Source organism: Alexandromys fortis, unplaced genomic scaffold (genome assembly GCF_014885135.2).
Source record: "Alexandromys fortis isolate MF-2015 unplaced genomic scaffold, M_Fortis_MF-2015_v1.1 scaffold_2_1_26212458, whole genome shotgun sequence".
NCBI lineage: Eukaryota > Metazoa > Chordata > Mammalia > Rodentia > Cricetidae > Alexandromys > Alexandromys fortis.
The window spans coordinates 5,639,161-5,661,307 of record NW_026067930.1 but is presented as its reverse complement, the minus strand read 5'-3'; the positions used below and the strand labels follow the sequence as shown (position 1 = coordinate 5,661,307).

Sequence of the window (22,147 nt, the reverse complement as noted above, 5' to 3'; positions counted from 1 at the left end):
GTGGAAATTTGGTAATTAATGGAATTTATATAACCAAACTCCTGAGCTATTCTTCCTACTTTGACTATCATCGTGCCCGTTCTTCACTATCTTGTCAACTAGAAATTAAGAGAATCCCTTCTCTCTCTGACACCTCATGCAAAGTGTTCTCCGGGGAGAAAAGCACAAGGTAGTGCCAGCCTCTAATCACTCACGAAGGTGAAGACATCTGAAGAGAATATCCCTTACCAGTGCTGCTGGGACTATGTAGCTCATGTCCAAAGAGGAACGAACTTCTCTAAGTATGGAAACTATATGTTGATAATATGATAAAACCAACAATACTGAAAATACTGAAATCGGACAAAACCAACAAACAGAAGGAAAGGATCCCAAAGGAAGGCACGAGAATTTTGGAATCTTGCTGATTTGATCCAACAATTGTGTAATTACACTACCTTTGCCGTCCTCATAGTCAACATCGATGTGTTTTTAAGTGCCTGTGGGATAAGGCTCCATTTCAAGCATTTCTTTCCCTTAGTTATTCATTTTTAAGTCAGTTCACGAAGTAATAAGAACAATTCTAACTTTTTCATATATATTGCAATTGGTCACATACAGTTACAGAGACAGAATGTGTAAACATTCTGAAATTAATTGATTATATTTTATAAAGCTTGTAAACCAAAAGCACTGTGTTAAAATTTAAAATATAAAAGAAATTTTATCACAAAAGAGGAAAGAAATGTAGTCATCTATCAAGTTAGAAGAAAAACTGACAAGAATTGAATGTTCCTTGAAACGTGGTCAAGTGACAAACTCACAAGTCAGGTATAAAATTGTTACTAATTAGATTTAAAACTTTCTAGTACCTATTCACTTAAGAAATGTTTATCTGTTTGTTTAAAGATAAAGATTTAGAGTACAGTTAGAAACTATACTTGTTTAGGGATGTGAAAGTTCATGACTGATGACCTCAGCAGTCATGGGGAGTTGGAAAAGAGTAGATGAGAGCAAGGCACATGGGATGATTGTGAGTGGTGAAAGGGAAGGAAGAAATTATGTGCTGAAATTACAACCTCAAAAAACTGAATTAAAAGCACAAAGCAAAACACAGGCAAGGAGAAAGTGCATGCCAATTTACAGATATGACGAAAGAAAGTAAGTGTTATTAATTTGTGAAGTACTCTTATAAAGAGAAAGGCAACTAAATGAAACATGGAAATAAAGAATATAAAATGAAAGACTGATAAATTCATAAGAAGTAATTAAAATTCAAAGAAGTAAAACTTAAAGCCGAATGGGATATTACTTTGCTCCAAAAGAGCCATCATTAGGAAAGCGAATATAAAATCCTGGGCCAGAATCTAGTTAAGCTAAAAATACAGTAGTTAATCGCTTGCAGAGCAAAGGAGGTTATGTCTGTGACATCTTTTGTCATTCAGCTTTGTGGATAGAGACCACTTGTACATTCCATGCAAGCATTCTGCACTGTGCTACCTACATCCCTGTCTTAAATACTTCGCATTTTGCATTTTGATAATGGTATTCTTTCTTTCGTTCTTTCTTTTGTTCTTTTCTCATTCATTTATGCATTTATTTATTTTAGAATAAAGCTAAGCATGGCCATGTGCAGACACACAAGCACACATATACATACAAGACCTGGGGGCAAAGCAGGGAAACATGTTAAAACCTACAAAAATCAAAAAAAAAAAAAAAAAGGTTTATAGTAACTATTCCTTAGGGTCACAAGTTAGAATCAACCTGATTCCTTAGCAATAGAAGAAAGGATGAAAATGCCTTGTTCCTGAAATAGAATGCAATTCAGCAAGGGTATACCTCTAAATTCTAATACATGGAATAACTAAACTGTATTTGAAGAGAAAAAGAGCACGAAAGACAAACGTAAAAGCATATAATGCATGTTTCTATCTGTAGAAAGCCCATGGCAACAATTTTGGCGTTGAAGGACATAGAAGTAGTAACTGAGGTTGCAGACTGGCTAAACTCGGTCATGGAAAATTTTCTGGTAGGAGGAAATAAGCTGTTTACCACCCGGAAGTCTAACACCATTACACGCACAGTTTAAAGCCTCATCAGCGTGAATTCTTGAGATCTTTGCATTTCACCCTAAGGATACCTCATCTCAATTTACAGGTTGATTAAGCCTGATGCATACTATGTGATAGACAGCTCACTTTGCAGGAGGCACAGTCACTCACTGTGCAGAACGTCTTCCTCCCCAGTGAATGAGCATCTATGTGTATAACACAGGAGTTACTTACAGTCTGGAAAGAGATGGTAGGATTTATAAAAATGTTCATCGGTGAAGTAAGTTCCGAAGAGTTAGTTCAGCTTGGCCAGAACTGCTGACACACTTGCACATTTGTTCTCAGGTAAATATTTAGGACAGAAGAAACATTTCCAGAGTTGTGGAAACTAGACACGAGGAACAACTTCATTGTCAGTTGTGCGTACACCAGCACGGTGAGAAGAGGAAATGGGAGATTTAGTAGGAAACACTAGGCGGCTGGACATGGTGACTTGGGTATAATCCCAGCATTCAGAAAGTTGAGGTAGAGGGATTGCTGTATGGTTCAAGCTTGTCCTTTAAAAAGTGAACAAAATGAGTCCAAAAGAGATACAAAAAGAAAAGATTAGGATAGGGCTAGAGCTGTAATGCTTGATGTGAAGGGACTGATGTTTGATAGCTCCACAAGAGCTTGGGCTAGTCACTGCAGGGAATTGGCCTTAAGGCTAATGGGCATGGTAATTACACCGATGGAGTTTTCAATCTGCCTCTAGTAGAAAAGTTGTCAATGTAGAGACGGTAAAACCCACTGAAAAGATGTTTCAGAGTATCCCAAAGGTTCCTTCACTGGCTCTCAGGAAGTTTTTCCAGAAAAAAAAAATGTGTTTCTCCATGACAGTATGGGAAATAAGCCAGTCAGGGAAGTACCACATAAATCCACCTTTGAGAAGTGTTTAAAGTAGACACTTTCTCAGAACCAGAAGGTAGAATGTCAGCACCTTGAGGTAGAAAGAAATAATGGTTTGCCATTCAATCTACATGCGATAAATCAATTCTGTCGATCTACTTCATACAGTTTTACCTATACCATTCATCAATACTGTACTGTACACCTAAATTTTGTTAAATGGTAGATATCCTGTTAGTCTTGTTACCAACAAAAATGAGGATATGAGAAATGAAAGGTCCATTTGGGGAATTAAGCTATATCAAATTGTTCTAATCTGTTGATTTATAATGAATCCAAAACATAAATTAGTCTTGCAAGTTGCCAGATATTATCATGAAATTGAATGTGCTTTTAAAATATGTGAGGAGTCTGGAAGGATGGATCCCTGGTTAAGGGAACTTACTGTTCTGAACGAGGACTTGAGTTTTGTTCCTATTAACCATATGGGAGTTCACAAGAATCTACAACTCTAGTTCTGGTGAATCTGACACACTTTTCTGCTCTCTATCAAATCAAGCACACACATGTTCTTAATATACTCACATGAAAGAATCATAAAAGTCAAATGCATAAATACAATCATATTGATGACTACCTTAATTGTTATCATAGAATCTTTATCCAGTAACTGATGGAAATAGAAGATCCACAGCTAAACACCGGACCAAGCTCCTGGAGTCCAGTCATAGAGAGGGAAGAGTGATAATATGAGCAAAGGGGTGAAAACCATGATGGAGAAACACACAGAAACAGCTGACCAAGCTAGTGGGAGAGCACTGAGTTTTTTTAACATATTTTTAACTTTTATGAGTATAATGTAATTACACCACCTCACCCTTCACTTTCTTTCCTCTAAACCATTCGACATATACCTTCTTATTGTCCTTCAAACTCATGGCCTCTTTTTTTATTAATTGTTATTTAATGCACTATATATACATGTATTATATATTACATATTTATATATTATATATATTTATAATATAATATATTATATGCATTAAGTATATTAAGAACTTTGTGTACTTGATATGGTATAAACCAGAAGAGTGTGTAAGGTTCACCAGAACTGGAGTTGTAGATTCTTGCAAGCCCTTATATGGCTACTAGGAACATAACTTATATATATAGTGTCTATACTGTTACATGTATGTGTACCTGCAGGATTGATCAGTTGGTGAGTGGATAATCAGTTGGTGAGATCTTCCCCAGGGATGAGTATTTCTTCCACACCCAACATTCCTTAATTACCTGCGGTTTGTTTTTTTTATTTGTTTGTTGTAGCACTGACACCCAGTGACATTTTCCTGTCCACTTCGGCATGTCTGTTGCTGTCATCCCTGTTGAGCTCATGTTTCAGGCATCACATACACATACATCTTAAAACACAGGAGGAAAGATATATGAAAAAAATGTTGACAAAACATTCATGCAATTGAACCTGAGGGAAAGGTATGTGGCATTGAACAATTCCTTTTAATTTTATGCAGTATTGAAATTACATGAATAAGAATAGGAATAAAAGAGGAAGATGGAAAGAAAGTGAGCTTTTAAGCCTGGCTACAATATGTTCAAAGTATGCTGTGAGCAATAAAAGGATGCATCTTAATCACTTTGTAAATCTTTAAATAAGTGCTCTGATTTGCTAACTCACATTCAAGTCATAGTCAATTTAGTTACACTATCCATGTGTAAACAGTTGAAAAGTTCTTTACATTACTAAACAATGTTGTTATCATTATTGTTAATGATATAAAAACAATAAAGAGAAAAAATACAAAAGTCCCAAGTAGCAGAAACTGAAAATAAAGACTAGAACATGATAAACAATGATTTTTTTTTCTCTAAATTGATATTCCGGGATTTCGTGGGCAACCAGGTGTATTTCTATCTTAGAAGCTTTAAATAAAGCCCATCAGGTGCTTGCCATTCTGTCTTTAGTCCTGGAGAGTTAACGACTCACTTTATAAGATTATTTATAAGTACTGAATGTATGTTGATTTTATATGTGTGTGTCTATGTGTGTGTGTAATATGAAGTCAAGAATTTTGTGCAGAATTTTATTTCCAGAAAATTCAAGGATTCACACCAAAGCATTTATCATAACTTTAAAAACTAATGCCAGACTTGATATAGAATGCCTGAGTCCCTTGATACATAAGTATAGCAATTTTTTCTCACTAATTGGTCCAACCTGTTTATGGAAAGAGAATGACAATTGGAGAACCTGAACTTCATATCAACTTCTTAATATGTGTGTTTATAAAGTGTTGCAGGTGTTCCAGTGAGGTCATATATTTAAAGACAAATCCTCTTAGGATAAGGAAACACTGCTGTACAGAACATAGTAGTTTGGGTAAGTCAGCCAGGTTATAGTGTAGATCACACTATAAGCATTTCAGTCCTTAGAATATTGTTAATGACACTAACTTGTTATTATCAAGCGTATAACAAATATCATTTCTTCTGTGACCCCTTCACTTTTTCTTTCCTCTTACCCATGTGTTCACTAACTCTTCAATTGTTTGATTCTGAATTTAATCAAATAAGAAGAATGAGCCAAAGACCTGCTGCATATTCTGCATGGTGAAGACGTAAGTCACAAACAATCCCACACCAGTTTGGAATTATGACTAATAGAATGGTTATTTATTTAAGGGGGAAAAATTTACAGGTCACCGTCCTAGACAACAGCCCTCTGCGCAATCAGGAAGGGAGCCTTGTCGCCAGAAGCTGAGCAGGAAGCCAGAAAGCTTTAGGAGGTCAGTGGCATCTTTTTTAAAGAGAGAAAGACCACGCCCCAATGGGCTGGTGTATCAGCAGCTATTGGCTGAAGGAGGGGAAGGAGCTCCCGCAACAACATGGATATAAAAAGGGACAGCAGCTGCATCTTGAATGGTATGGTCTCTGTGACACAACCACAAACCCTTGTTTTCTTCCAATACTATGAACAAGCCAACAATGTCACAGTGACATTACTTCAAAAATATAATAATATACATTCGAACACTGTCTGTAATAACATTGGTACTTAAAGATGAAAACCTCTTCCTTATCTGACGAATGCAATGTGTGTCAGAATTGGGCCTGAGTATAAGGGACTCATGTGTGTGTGTGTGTGTGTGTGTGTGTTTAAATCAATCCTTATTTAGGTAACAAGTTGGTTACTGCATCGTAGGAAACATCACAGTACCATTCTGGACAGGTACTCTCAGTACAGAGGCAGAGCAGAGTGGAAAGTTAAACAATACACCATTTTGCATTCTTCATTCCCCATTTTTAATACCATCCCATACCCCACTAAAGGGACAAGTAGCTTTTTAACACCATCATGTAAAGCACTTTAACTTACAAGACTAAAATCTAAAGAAGAAATAAAATACATCATGGAAGCAAAAATTAGGTGCACAGGAACTCAAGTGGTGAGGAAAGCCATCCGTATTCAGACCTGTGGCTATGAGGGACTCATCTTGTTAATTCAGAACTTAGTACAAACACATTGGTAGTCCGCAAATTTCATCATTTTCAAGAAGTGCCAAAGCTTATGCAATCTTAATGAGATAATAAAATGATTCCAAGTACATGTATAGAATACTCACTAATTGAGACAAGCATCAACACTTTCCATATCTTCTTCATGGTGACCTAAAATGCCACTATTCCCTACATCTAGTTTGCTATATTTTCAGATTCATATAATCTCAAGTATTTAATGAATTGGAATTAAGTAGTTTCTAAATCATGGTACTATGGATATTGATGACTTACAGATTCTAAAGGCTCACTCATATAAGCATGAATTTAAGAGGATAGGGGAAAATTTATGTTCGCATCAGTATGTGGAACTTGAGTCCTTACTGACAATTCTGTCCAAATTTGAAGGTGCAATAAAATATTCTTCTATTTTATAAGTAGTCCTTAAACTGCATCCCTTATCAGCTCAGTAAGTTCGAGCTTTGTTTGATTAGACCTTCTTGGACACGTGCCTTAAAAATTACATCTAATTCCAGCAACTCTCGAAGAGCTGCACCTAACTCAGCCCTCTGCTTCCCCTTTTTACATTCTACTCCATTAGGAACAAGGATTATGTTTTCCAAGCTTATGATATTAAACTCACCCATATTTTCTCAGTCATCATAAATTTTATGAAGTGCACATTTAATCAATTCTTGGCAAAATAATGAGAAAATTCTATTGGTTACTGCTGTTGAGGTGAAATAGTCATGCTGTTGAATTAGAGATGTTTAAATAGGATGGGCTAAAATTTATTTTGGCTTTTTTCCCTCGTTCTTATAACCCTTACATAAATGTTTTGCAAGGCTGGTCATTTAATTTACATAAATATTTCTCTCAGTGCATAAAAAGAAATCACATTTTATAAGCATTTTCAATCAGAAATGGTATAGATGAATTGAATTTGTAAGTAATACACAGATCGCCATTTGGAACAATGAAACCCTTTACCTATTTGAGCATATAAAATTCCAACTGTGATACTTGGACACTTGCAATCTTCCTCATATGACCTAAGATTTTCCTATGGTTTCGGAGGCCCCCAAATCCAACTTCCTTTACCAACAAAGCTTCAGAGAATGCTTTGTTCGTATGAATCATCAAAGTATTACAGGTGCCACAGAAAAGTATCAGATTGTTAAGTGTTACACCCCATTAAGAAAAACAGGCTTTTGTGAAAACAAGCCACTCTACAATATAATATTGGAAAGAATCCAAGAACAATTACTAGAAAGACCATTCTGGGACAGTTAAGCTCCAAACTGTCTGTGGATACATGAATCAAAAGGAATGTTTAAAGAGCTAAACCAATGTAAAAGTAATCACCATCTTAGAAATCAGTACTTGGTTTTCCTTGAGGGCATGTGGCTTTTTATAGCTCGGGTAAAGAAAGGACTCAAGGCTTACCTGTAACCCACTCACAGCATACACTATGAGAGACAAGTAGGTACACAAAAGGAATACTTTATAGAAAAGAAACAATACTGAATCCGGACCACACATCTCATGAGTTACCAATGACAAGGGATCAAGACAGTAAGATAGAAACTTAGTAGACAAGGATAACAAGAGTGTGAATAATAACCAGCATAAGGGACCCAGGGGGAAAACTTTTCATTTTAACAAGGAGTTTATATTAATTTTCAAAGTCACTTAGTTACTTTACCAATGATTAGATGAAGCAACTCAAAGTAAGCTCATATTTGAAAGACAAATGGGGTAAGAGAGAAAAAATTCCATAAGGGGTGCCAGAGCCATGTCAAAGCAAGAGGATGAAGATGCTCAGAATTCACTTGGCTTTAAAGGAAATTTTTCTTTTTTATTGATTTTATTGAGTTCTACATTTTTTTCTGCCCTCCTCCCTTCATCTCCCCTCCCCAGGATCCCAATTTACTCAGGAAATCTTGTCTTTTTCTACTTCCCATGTAGATTAGATCTCTTAGTGTCCTCATTGTTGTCTAGGTTCTCCGGAATTGTGAATTTTAGGCTTGTTTTCTTTGCTTTATCTCTAAAAGCCACTCAAGAGTGAGTACATATGATTTGAATGGCCAGGATCAAAAACACTGATGACAACTTATCTGGATAGGATGTGGGGTAAAAGGTACACTCCTGCATTGCTGGTGGGAGTACATACTGTTATAGCCCCTTGAATATCAGTATGGCGATTTCTCAGAAAATTAGGAAACAACCTTCCTAAAGACCCAGCAATACCACTTTTGCATATATACCCAATGAATTCTCAATAATGCCACAAGAACATGTGCTCAACTATGTTCATAACAGCATTGTTTGTCATAGCCAGAACCTGGAAACAACCTAAATGCCCCTTGACCGAAGAATGAATAAGGAAAATTTGGTACATTTACACAATGGAGTACTACACAGCAGAAAACAACAATGACATATTCAAATTAGCAGGCAAATGGATGGATCTAGAAAGCATCATATTGAGTGAGGTAACCCAGTAGATTTTTCTTATAACTTCACTAAAACAGGTAATAATTTATAACCATGTTTTATAAGGGGTGTTTCACTTTTCATTTTTAGAGAACTTCTTTTTTTTTTTAGACAACACGTATTTGATTTGAAAATGAAATGGTTGAAAAAGACAAGTTTATGGAACTTAGAATACAAGAAGAAAAAAAAAATAGCCCTGACAGAAAATCTCCATGATGTCCTCCTGCTAGCACCGCTGCGTGATATGAGGGAGAAGAACATGGGTTTGTCTAATCAAAATTTCAGGGAATCAGATTACTCAGACAAGTCAGGTAGATTTCATTGAGGACAGGTTGCAAACTAGATGATCAATGGCAGAGAGCTGTAATACCACCAGGAGCTCATGTCCCGAGGTTACAGGATAATGGACAAGTTGACCAAAGAATACAGTGGTTTGAACACCCCGTGGGGAAAGCTGCAGATAAATCTGCTAAGTAGGTTGGATTTAGATCACAAAGGCTTGATATGATTTTTATTCTTATGTCAAATACTAGTAGAGATTTTAATCTGGTCACTTACAGGACATGAATTAACCTTTACTATAATCGGACCAGTGTGAATAAAATAGTCTAAAAAGGCTCAGAAAGTTTGGCTATAGACCATCTAGGAAGTTCAAGTAAGAAAGAAAACAAATGAACCAAACCTTGAAGTTGAAGATTGATGAAGAAAATAGAAAAATAAAATGGTTAAAAACCAAATATTTTAGTTAAATTATGTGGAAATGTGCTTTGAGAAAGGAGAACAAGTTTCTAAAAATAATTTTCTATATTCTAGCTTGTATGCTAAAGAGTATGTGTATACCTTAATTATGTGTAGACCTTAATTGTATTTAGTCTATAAAATACAGGGACGTATAAGTGAGAAAAAATAGCCTACCGTGTACTAGATTATCAAGAAAACCTATTTCTAGACATAATTATACAGCCTTGTAAAATTAGAATCTTATTATAAATATAATTGTATATACTATTTTAACTTATATTTTTCAAATATAGGAAGTATCACAGAAACATAATTCTGATGGATTATACTATTTTATCTCAGAAAATTACCATAGCTTAAAAAAATAGTGACTTTTATGAGTCAACTGGATCATTTCTATGCGTTTTACACTTAAAAATATTGCTATTGTAGGACCTTAAAGACTTTGCAAACATTTCTAAATAGCCATTTTGTTTTAAATCATGGAAAGTACAGGAATAAAAGCATGTGACTTTATTCATCTTATTAGGGTGGCCTCACTACTGCTCTTGTTACTTCACAAAGTTGTCTTCTAGGAACATTGTTGCAAATTATAATTCCACCAAGCATTCACTCTTATAGGTGCATCCATCACCACTGGCTTTTGGTTTTCTTACACATTAACACGAAGTTGTGAAGTGAATTGATGACCAGGTTCCAGACTCAAGAGTAAAAGATCCCCATGCCCTCTAAAGTTGAAATCGACTCTGTTTTCGACTAGATCCACAGACCCCACTGTGGCTGCCAACCTAATTGAGAAACAGCCTCTGGAGAAAAGCAAAAAGAATAGAAGCTATTCAGAAAACTCTACAAAGGTGCCACTCTGTGTATGCAACAGAGGAGGAAAAATACAGATGGTTGGGAAAAGCTACACAGTCCTTCAACAATGTTAAGGACTTGTATAAATAAACAGTATAAAGTACAAATATAGCCAGTCTTTGGGGCTGTGGGTAGCATCCAGTGATAGAGAGCTTCCCCAGCAGATGCAACTTCTTGAACACTGTACTTAGAAATTCCTATGAATATACAATTAGATAAATACCTTGGATATTTTGAAAAAAATTCATATTTTAGAAACTGTTAATAGATCATCAACTTGTACGGTTAGTAACATCTACTCTGCTGAATTAATGTCATCCCTTTCTTTGAAAGTGGAAAGGCAGAGTCAGAATATTTCAGTGACCAACTCAAAGTAGTACAACTAATGGCAACTATAGGGAACTGGTGAAAATCTTGATATAATTTTCCTAGTATAATCAAATATTTGTTTATTTAAATATCTATCCCTAATCACACGTATAAATGTATTTATAATTAACAATGTGAACATATGTGCAGTATGTTGTAGATCAAGATAGATTTTTGTGCACTTCTTAACAGGGAGAAAATTAAATTAAATTTATTAACCTTAATTAAATTTAAAATTAAATTAACTGTCATGAATTAAATTATGAAAAGGCATATTATTTTTTTAATTTGCTATTCTAACCATAAGAATAGCACCCACATATTTTATAAGCACAAATATTGTTAAACTTACATTGGTTGTATATTTTTATAAAGTGCAGTATGTAACAAATAATGCTAGTACCCAAGTGAATGATAGTCTAAGACAATGCCCATTTCTTTTTTTAATTTTTATTTATTTATTTATTTATTTATTAAAGATTTCTGTCTCTTCCCCACCGCCGCCTCCCCTTTCCCTCCCCCTCCCCCAATCAAGTCCCCCTCCCTCGTCAGCCCAAAGAGCAATCAGGGTTCCCTGCCCTGTGAGGTGAGCATCCATGAAACTGCCTAGTCTCCCACGAAACCAATAGGTACAGTAGGATCAAAAACCCATTGCCATTGTTCTTGAGGTCTCAGTAGTCCTCATTGTCCACTATGTTCAGCGAGACCGGTTTTAACCCAGGCTTTTTCAGACCCAGACCCGCTGGCCTTGGTGAGTTCCCGATTTCTGATAAAGGCTGACAGATCAGCTTACTCCTTTTCTCCACCTTACTTTGGCAATTTTAAGTAATTTCTTTCTGTTGCTGCTTTAGAAATTCAGATTTCTACATTAGGGCTATTGAAACACCGCTTCTGGTTCACCCAAATCTGATGCCTAAAATATACATGTGAGACACCAAGCAATAGAAGGAAAGACACGGGTTCTTGGCACCAATTCTGGACATGAGGCTAGTGTAATTATATTTGACAGGCCCAGAAAATTACAATGATTTCAACTAAGCATGCCCAGGAGCAAGTTACAGAGACAGCACAAGAACTTCAAAGTCAAATTAGAGCTCAGTTGTATCTGAGTTTGTGGTTACAATCCATTTATCCCTCAGGATACAACCAGTGGAAATTTTCTAAGGTTTGTTTCCAGTGATCTAGGCAGCTATCATCATTCCTCTTTAGAACCTGTCACAAAGCTAACCTGACATGTGTCATGTTCCCTTCAACACATTTTGGCATTCACTGTGTTAGGGTTAGCAGAGCCTAGATGCAAAGATGCTGACCTTGGGATGAAGAAAAGTAGATATTGAAATATGACACCGACTAACTAGACACTTGTCCTTCCACCAGCCACTGTGATCTTGATCCTTAGATGTTTTTCACTGTGTCAGATATGGAAAATAACTGCACATTCTGTTTTGGTAAGGACATCACAAAAAGCGAGAAAGAGACACGTGCCTGTCATTTTCAATCCATGGGTCCTTGCTTGGTGAGGACTGTGTCTCCGAAAAAATATTAGCTAGTGAGAAGATGCCTCAGCAACTTCTGGTGTGTCCATGTGAAATACGTCCTTGTCCCCATTCCTTGGTGTTTTTAAGCTTATTTATAAAATAAAATAGAAGGAAAAATTTAATAATCCACAGAGTGAATACCTGCTCCAGTACAGTAGCATTTCAAAACATGTTCATTATTTTATTGGTGTAGGTTTTGTATAATCTGTTAAAATTTCTGCCATTTTCTTCCAAATGACTACTTCCCAATTACTTCACACCTTGCACGCACATTTTTTCTATCTGATTTTCTAAAGTATATTTGCTGGAGGAGTCCTACATTATGAGCCTTTTTTCCTTTTGTTTTGTTTTGTATCTGTTCAATCCTCTTCTGTTATTTTCCCCTTTACATCCATAACATTTCAAATTTAAATAGCATTGGCTCATTTAAATTAGTCGGCACCTACTCATTCCTGGTGGCATGCTGCACGGAGGGAGGTAGAGCACAGAGATTTCAAAGTAAGCATAAATAGCCTGCTAATGCACTTGGCAAATTCTACTAAATGTAAGATGCCGCAAGAACAGAGCAAACAGAAACCTAACACAGGTAGACTTTGGGGGAGATAATAGCAGAATTACATTTGGCAAGAAATAAATCCACTAAGAAGAAATTGTTTTAGGAATAAACTGCTAAATGTGGTGATGGTAGAAAGGTTGAGTAAAAAGAAAAGAATGTCAGCCTGTAATAGATTAAACAACCATGAAGGCTTGAACCAAAATCTGGAACATGTGTCTGTCCTTCTCTCGTTGTATATGTCAAATGCATTTCTAGTGAATCTTCAAAACTGTGACTGTGAAAGACCACAGTAAATGTAGCTTGATGGTTATTCTAAGACCTAGAAACTGGAGGAGAATAGGACACAGTCCTTCCTTTCCTAAGAAAGCTCACAGTCATACAGAGGCTGACAAGAATATGCACACCTAATTTTACCTCAAGGGCAGAAGGCACAGCAAATACACCTCTGACATAAAGGTAGGAAAACCTTGAAAAGTGACTAGATAATTTGGATCTTTGTCATCTAGGGACTGAGGTGAAACTGGCCAGATGCAAACAAACAAACAAACAAACAAACAAATAAATAAATAAAAACAAAACAAAACAAAAGCAATAAAGTAAAAGATAAAAAAAATATTTCACGTGGGAATTGACTATAGGACACCCCTTCTCCTCAATCTCTTATAGCCCTTTCTTTTGAAATTGCATTATTCATTAGATCTCAGTAAACTGTATCTCTGCTTCTGAAGCAAGAGCGTCCATCCTTCCTCCAAGATGGGACACCTTTATTTGCCAATCTTCCACATGTTCCCACTTGGATGAAAAGGCTTTCTTTTTTTCTTTAAATTTAAAGAAAACATTCCACAGTAACCTGATAATCTGCTTTCACCAATTCATCCCATGGACTGTGCTTAGTCTCTTTTTTTCTATTTCTGAAAAATCTCCACCACTTATCCAATGTAGTAATTATTATAATTCTACACTTTCTGATAGTTAAGAAACAGAGCCTGGGGGTAGTTTAGACCACATTTAGGCATGTAATCCTGGTTAGGATTTCAATCAATGTTTGTTGAATAAGTGACTGAAGGATGGGTCTTTTGCTTCTAGAAAAAAAATCAGGTGGGCTGATACACAGTGTGGCAGGAACACAGCTGGGCATCTGTGTTTGTGGGCACATATGAATTTGAACAGTTTTGCCATTTCACATGCCTCTGAGATGTGTTGCGGGAGGTCCTTCCGCCCCTCCAACCAATAGCTGCTGTGATACCAGCCCATTGGGGCGTGGTCTCTCTCCCTTTAAAAAAGCGGCTATTTCCTCTGCTCGCTCTCTTCACTTCCTGCTCCGCCGGAGACTAGACTCCCTTCCTGGTTGTGCAGATGGCTGTTGTCTGGGACGGTGATCTGTAAGTTTTCCCCTTTAAATAAATAACACCCTATTAATCATAACTCCAAACTGGTGTGGCCTTGTTCGTGACTTACGCCTTCAGAGATGTGCTCACAATGTCTCACTGATGAGTGATAAAACAAACATCACTCAGACTTAAAGGTTAGAGGGGATGCTAGATATCAAAATGTCTAGCAGAATGACTTATAAACCCCAGGTAATCTAAATTTTATCTCCTTTCCTTTATTTGTCTTGACCCTCAAAAAGTTATGTGTCCAAAGTTCTATGTTTAGGTGACTGAGCACATGATTCTTTACAAACGCCATGTGGAGAAAACTGGCCAGTTGTTAACAAAGAACACAGAGATGGTGAACCAAGATGTGGTGGACAACAAGGAACTCACAAAGGCTCACAGATAGACAGCTACATGGAATGAGAACTCATTCAGCAAACTGAATTAATTAGTATCTTTCTTTCATATTATATCTAATCTCTTCAGCATTTCTTTGGAAGATGTCAGTGTGTTTTAGCCACTATAAATAGAACTTAGGGAGGCATCTTTGTGGACATTCATGGGATGAGCCCAGGGTGACATATTTCAGCTAAGTGAATTCCTGTTTGCAGGCAGCTGAATCTGATTGCTCCTCCCTCAGACCTAAGAAAGGAACATTTTGGTACAAGTTCAGAACTGAATAAAACATAATGAAAATCACTTTCCAGAGCCCAGTATATATTGTTCAAATTGGACTCTGTTTTCACTTAATTACCAGCTGCATAAATAAACAGTCTCTAATGGTTGCTGTCATGTTATCACATCTAAAATATGGAAAAATTAGTATACATTTTGTAGACCAATGTGAATGGATTCAGCATTAACACTGAGAACCTAAAAGCTCAGAAGAATGAAAATAATGTATATTATGGGCTTCTTTATTTTATTATAATTATTTTATTTAAAAAATATTAGCACTTCATGTATGAGTGATAGATGCCAAATAAATGGTATTGGGGTTATTATTAAGGCTTCATTAAGTCAAGCAATTCCAATCACTCATTTATGCTCTTTCTAAAGTTGGCATAATAAGAGAAGAAGCGCTATATTTAAAACTCATCTGGCTTTTGAGAAAAAGCTCATGGGTCTTCTCTTCTGAGAAGAATTATTTTTCACCTCAACCATCCAGATGTTGACAATATGATCTCCATCACTTGTGATCTGCTTCTGCCCAATGAACTTGAAATCTAGAACAATAGTCTAAGTAAACAGCTTAAGCTAAGTGTCAAATAATACCATTGAATATATATTTCCATTTATGAAAACGTGTGGTGGTTTAGATTCATTCTCTTGTCAAACCTAGAAAATAGAATAAGACAGAAAAAGAAAAGATTTATTTTTGGAATTGACCTAGAAGTGCTGTCAGACTATAACGACTAGGAAGAGAAAACATCAGGGTGTGTTGGTAGGGGTTTCACCAGCACCCTGATTTTCTGTCCCCAGAAATAACCCAATGGAGGATGGAAAACAAACCAAAGAAGTACTACAATGTGTTGTATATGGAGACAAGTGGAAGTTGGAGAAAACCAGGAAAATTAAAGCCTACAAATTCTGCAAAGACTGCAGGAGACCTTGCTTAGCCTCTCAGTGTGTCACCTGTCCTTGGAGTTGGGTGATTACAAGCAAAAAGAGTTACTGAGAGCAAGAAATGGCTTACTTCTTGAAAATTCAATTAAGTGACAGCCAAGAGCACTGTGATTGTTAAGATCTGATGTTAGGATCCACACATTTATTTTTCAGAGCCTGGCTTGCTTTTCTCTATAGAAGTTTTCCCAGTTTCATTTATTTACTTGTAAATTTCATAATTTCAATTTTCTATCGAGTTTAATAAATTCCATAGTGTTTATTTACATTTTTATTATCTGTTCATCAATTGATGGGCATCTAGTTTAATTCTTCTTCAACTAATTTACATTATTACCACATAACCTCAACACAGTTAGGGTAATATTCCAGAAGAATAAGCATAAAGATTTTAAGAGCCATGAGTTTAATGGTATGAACCAGTGTCTTCTGGACATAGCAGGAACATTGTACTCATGAACTAACAGCCAGCATGGATTTTTGAGTTAGACCTTCACTAAATCAAGCCAGTCAACAATCTTGTGTGGAAGCGGAGGGTCGCAAGAGCCTCTATGTGTACCCGAAGAGTTATTGACAGTTGATGGCTACTAGAGGAGGAAGATTATTTTTCTTCAAGGATGTAGTCCCTTTTAAGGTGTCCATAGTTCAGTGGAAGGCCTCATATCCATGGACATATGAACAGCACTAATTTGACTCTCTGTGTTAATATGTTAATATATATTTGTTAATAATATATGTAAGATATATAGACAGATAATACACACATAAATATAATCATGAAGTTGGTAAAGGGATGTTAGGGATTATCTGGAAAGTGTTGGATATGGGAAATGAAGATGATAGATAGGTAGATAGATAGATGATAGATAGATAGATAGATAGATAGATAGATAGATAGATAGATAGATAGATGATAGATAGATAGATAGAATGAAAGTTAACTGCATGTATTTGATAGATATGATGAAAGTTAACTGCATATATTTATGGAGTTCTCAGATAATGAATTACAAATATTCCAAGGAGTGTTTTAAGGTGAGAAGCCCCCATGGTTTTGTAAAACTTGAAGTTATTAGAATTCTGTATAACTAAAGAAACAGTGCTGAATCTATGAGAAATCCAGCAGAGGATGCAGAAGGGCCTAATAGTTAGAACTTAAGACTTTAGAATATAAGCTGACCCTGATCTGATATGAAAGCAAAGCTCAAAAATATCAAATGAATAAATAAGGAGCCCGCTTTCTTGTAGTAAAATCGAATAATCTTTTTTGAAAGAAATGCAAAAGAAGAAATGCCTCAAAACACAAAACATGCAATGACTTCCATCCAATTAAACTCACTAGACAGTAAAATCATTAGGAAAGCATGACCTTGAAAGCAGAGTTGAGGAAGCTTGCAGCAATTGCTTGACATAAATATATTCTGTGTCCATCTAGATAATGGAAAAGGTGAGCATAAAATAAAATGGGAATAATTAAAAGCACTCACACTGAGCTTCAAATAATGTGAACAATAAACTTTTACCACTAATAACTACTTCTTTCTATTTCTTTCTAAAATCTTTCTATTTCTTTTTTTCCCCTATGGATTCACTCAAAGTGATATTAAGATGCTGGAATCAGATGTCTGAGTTGGACACTGAATATACACTCAATGACAATGTGGCCTCGGAAAGCAAACTACTCTCTGCTTCAGATCTCTAAGTTGAAAATTGGAGATAAAATAAGGATAGCCACACAGAAGTGTTGTGGCATTTAAACATGAACACATGTGACAAAGATTTATCGCTAAACCCCACAGTTAGAAAACACCTGTTGTCAGACATTCTGGTACAAGATGGGAATGAAGCCTAGGAAGCAAAAATGACTTCACCAGCAGTGCAGACGAAGTGAGAAGCAAAGTTGGGTCCACAAAATTTGTCTTTCTGCACACCCTACATACACATTCAGGCTCTCATTTCTCTTGGTTCATTTCTTTCTCTCTCTCGGCTCCAGTTGTAAAGCCTAGTGATTACATTTGCCTTCCGAGTTTCTCCCAAGACTCTCTTCCTTCCTAGACTAGTTGACTTTCAATCATTTGATGAATTATGTTTATCCAAGTTTGACCTATAGCTCCACTTATTTTAGATACAAGTTTGGATAAGACGAGAAAGGTGGAAAATAGCGTTCTGGTCTGTCCCAGGGTCTTAGCTTCTTTTCTGTTGCTATGATAAGACAATATAAGGAAGGCAATTAATGAAATAAAACATATCGTTTGTCTTATGGTTTTATGAGGCAGAACAAGGATAACTGGAAGTGCAGAGTCTTTTGAAACCTCAAATGTATAATATAGCATTACAACCTGCTGTGTCCATTTTGTGTAGCTCATATTTATATGTGTTTAAGATTGATCACTTGGTCAATGCCAAGTGATAACCAATTAGGGTGTTCATTCCTAGGAAGGACTCACCCTCTTTTTCTCAAAAGTTATTAATGAATGAGGCACTTCACCCAGGGGGGGAACCTTGTGAAATGATCCCCCATCTGCATCTTTATGTAAACTGGTGTTGTCATTGCACAAGTATCTTTTAGAGTAGGGTGTTGCTGAGAATTCATGGGTAGAGCTCTCTGTACTAAATAGAAAACACTATGTCACTGCAGACATCCTGGTCCTCTAGCTTTTACAATGCATCTCCCTACTCATTGATGTTCCCTCGGCCTTAGTGTAGACAATTGTGTTGTAGATGTATCAGTTGGGGTTGAGCACCCCACAGTGCAAAACACTTCATGTCCAGTTATGAAAACCACTATTGGAATGCCCCTTTCTATTCTGCCTGCACATTGATGTTTGCCTACATACCAAGGGCTTTCCTGCTAAGCTTTGCTGTGGAGGATAGATCAGCTGAATTTACTCTGGAATAATAATTTTTCTAATATTATTTCTTAATTTTTGATAAACATACACATGCGTTATTTTTTGTACAATGAGATACTAATTTTACTTTATTCTCTGAAACATATAAATCCTTCTCTGGACAAATGAAATGGGTAGAAATAATTTTCTTTTTTGAAACTGTACATATCACTGCACTCTCTTAGCTCCTTTGCATACCTTCTTGTTACACCATTGCAACGTTAAGTCTAAGATCTTTTACACTGATGATAGATTGATGAGGAAGAAAGAAAACTTCCCCTTCATTTCCCTTGTAAACATCCCATGTCCAATGAGAGGTAAAGCATTTTGCAATTGATGGAAACTACTGAGGGCAGTCAAAGTAAGGGGATTTCTTTGGGGGGGGATATATTATATTTTATTACTTTCTTAATTCCACATTTTTTAACTGTGAGACATTTAAAAAACTTTATTTCATTACTATTTAATACAGAAGAATGATACACATACAGATAAAAAGTCTATGTCATGGTATAGAATAGAAATAAGCTTATTGGAGAGCCTAGTTATCATAAATTAATAAACCTTAAACCCTCCAAAGGAAAGTTTACCTCATCCAACTCTATAGCTTCTACCCACTTCAAATCCTCTACTGAGAAACTGGGACTGCACCTCATGTCATTTCAAGTTGTGAACTGTGATATTTGAACGGTGACTCAGTGTCTTTTATCATGTCTCTCCAGTTGGTTTCATTTCCTCCTGCTTCTGCACACTATAGTTTATATCACACAGTCCAAGCGCCATCTCCGTTTCTCAAAGCCCCTTTTGCTTTCTTACATTTCTGTGTTTGCATCTCCACCAGGAATCTTTACTTTGCCCTTTCCCCACCACAGGCTCCTTATCTTTTAGCTGTTACTTTCTACCTGATAATAGATTCTCCTGGCAACACTGTACAGTAATCCTCTCCGTCCATCTATTTTTCACATCTCCATCTTCCCCACCAGTCCATGACACTTCTCTTCCACATCCCCCATGGTCAGTCACTCCACTTAGTTCATTGCACCCGTTACCCCTTTTATTGTGTCTTCCTGTGTCTTCTTGTAAGGTCCCTGCTTCGTTTACCCTGAAAGCATATTCTGACCATAAGAAGAAAAGCATAAACTGATTTTATCAGTGCCTGCAGAGCCCCTGGCCCAGTAAGTCTCAGTCTTATTTGTTACACAGTGCCTTGCAATGAAACCCAAGAGAAATAATCCATCCTAGAGACTTGAGGAAATCTCCTACCCTTCGATCTTTCTCTTCACTGATACTTCCTGTCTACCCTGGGAACATTGAAAGGCTTCAGGATCGGCAGGGTTGTTTTGTGCCTCGTTTGATTGCACCTGATTCTTTTAGAAATGGACCTAATTAGGATGTGGCTCATTTCATAGAATGAGCTGGGATGAATTTTGTAAAATATAATTAGTTAAATTTAAATGTTCTATATTTAAATCTGGCGTGCTGGCATATCCCTGTAATGTCATCACTGAGGAGGTGGAGACAGGTGGATCTGAAATTAAAAATGTGTCCTAAATAAAACCTTGCATAATACAAAGTCAACCTGGGCTACATGTTTCCGTTTCAAAAAATTACAGTAAAATATAAATAAAATTTTACCATGAAACTATAATTTATGTGTTTTTCCAAGTTATGGAAACTCCAGGTAGTAGAATAAAGTGGTATTAGACAAGCCCAAATACCCTGTCTAACCTCAAAAATTGCAATACAATATTATTTAGGATAGTATTGAGTAGTTTATTATTGTATTAGTCTAATGGGTTGGAGTTATGTAACTTCCCTCCAAATTGAACACCCTTCAAAAGCAGGGTGCCATTCTTTAAATTATGGTCAAGTGGTCCTCACGCTGTGAAAATCCAACCAGAGCACCATCAGGATATCTTAGTCACAGGGCTGTGTTGTCAGTGGCTGCTTTGAGCCAGCTAGCCAGGTGGTGGTATGTGATTCTTGCCCTGGTAAATGCATCAATTGATGCCTTCTTTACCATGGTGATGTGGTTCCCAAAGATGTCAATGCTGCCATTGTCACCAACAAGACCAAGCATACCTTCTCATTTATGGATTGGTGCCTCACTGGCTTTAAGGCTGGCATCAACTACCAGCCTCCCACTGAGGAAGCTGGTGGAGTACCAGCCAAGGTCTAGAGAGCAGTGTGCATTTTGAGCAATACGACAACCATTGCTGAGGCTTAGGCTCACCTGGACCACAAGTTTTATCTGATTATGCCAACCATACATTTGTGCACCAGGATGTGAGTAGGGGCATGGAGGAGGGGAAGTTCTTTGAGGCCCATGGGGACATGGATGCCCTAGAGAAGTATTATGAGGAAGTTGGTATGGATTCTTTTGAAGGAAAGGGTGAGGAAGAAGGAACAGAATGCTAAATTAAATGTCACAAAGGTGCTGCTTTTACAGAAAAGTCTATTCTGTTCCAACATAGAAGATTGTGCTCTGGTCAGCTAATTTGTATGTGACAATGTGTACTTTCATGATTTACTGACTTATGCTTTAAATATGAAGGATTTGTGCTAGACGCAAACCATTCATTTCATGGTTAGGCATTAAAAGAAATAATCCCGGTCTTAAAAATTGAAAAAGAATGAAAGTTTTTACCCACTGTAGTATGGTAAAGTGGGTAGATGAGCACATAGGATTCAAACTTAGTCAAAGGAGAATAATATTCTGGGTCTCCATCAGACGATATGTTTATCATAATTCATGAAACTTAATGTTACCTCATATCATTGAATTACAGTTCATTAACATAGCACATTCAATGAAAACTATGATAGGTATTAATTTTTTGTCATAATATAAATAAAATAGATGTTTATAGTATACACATACTATTTTCTATGAACACATTGGTTTTGTTGATCAAATTTAATGAACTTGTAGAGCTTTTCTGCAATCAGAAACCTGTACAACATGGAACACTATAGAAGCAGTTCCTTTGTGGAAGAGGACATTCAGGAGTTCCCCTTACTTTCCAATTTAGTATTCTCTGATTAGCAGAAAAAAAATGCAGATCTCTACAAATACTTGAAATCAAGTTAAATTGTAGAGTTTTAGTAGATGCATGACCTAAATATTGCATAGACTATATAATAAAATCCTACTGTTCTAGATTAAAGTTAATTTGGTACTCTCCACCTTGATTTACCACGTATGGCGCTCCCTATGAAAAGGAAGTGTCTTGAAAGTGGACACTCACTTCCCATGGGTAGT

General features: G+C 36.5%; 1 pseudogene; it reads left to right on the top strand.

The window, feature by feature from the left end:
• Window positions 1–1,927: 1,927 nt before the first annotated feature.
• LOC126503484 (tubulin alpha chain-like) lies at window positions 1,928–21,303 on the top strand (annotated as a pseudogene).
• The last annotated feature ends 844 nt before the right edge of the window (window positions 21,304–22,147 follow it).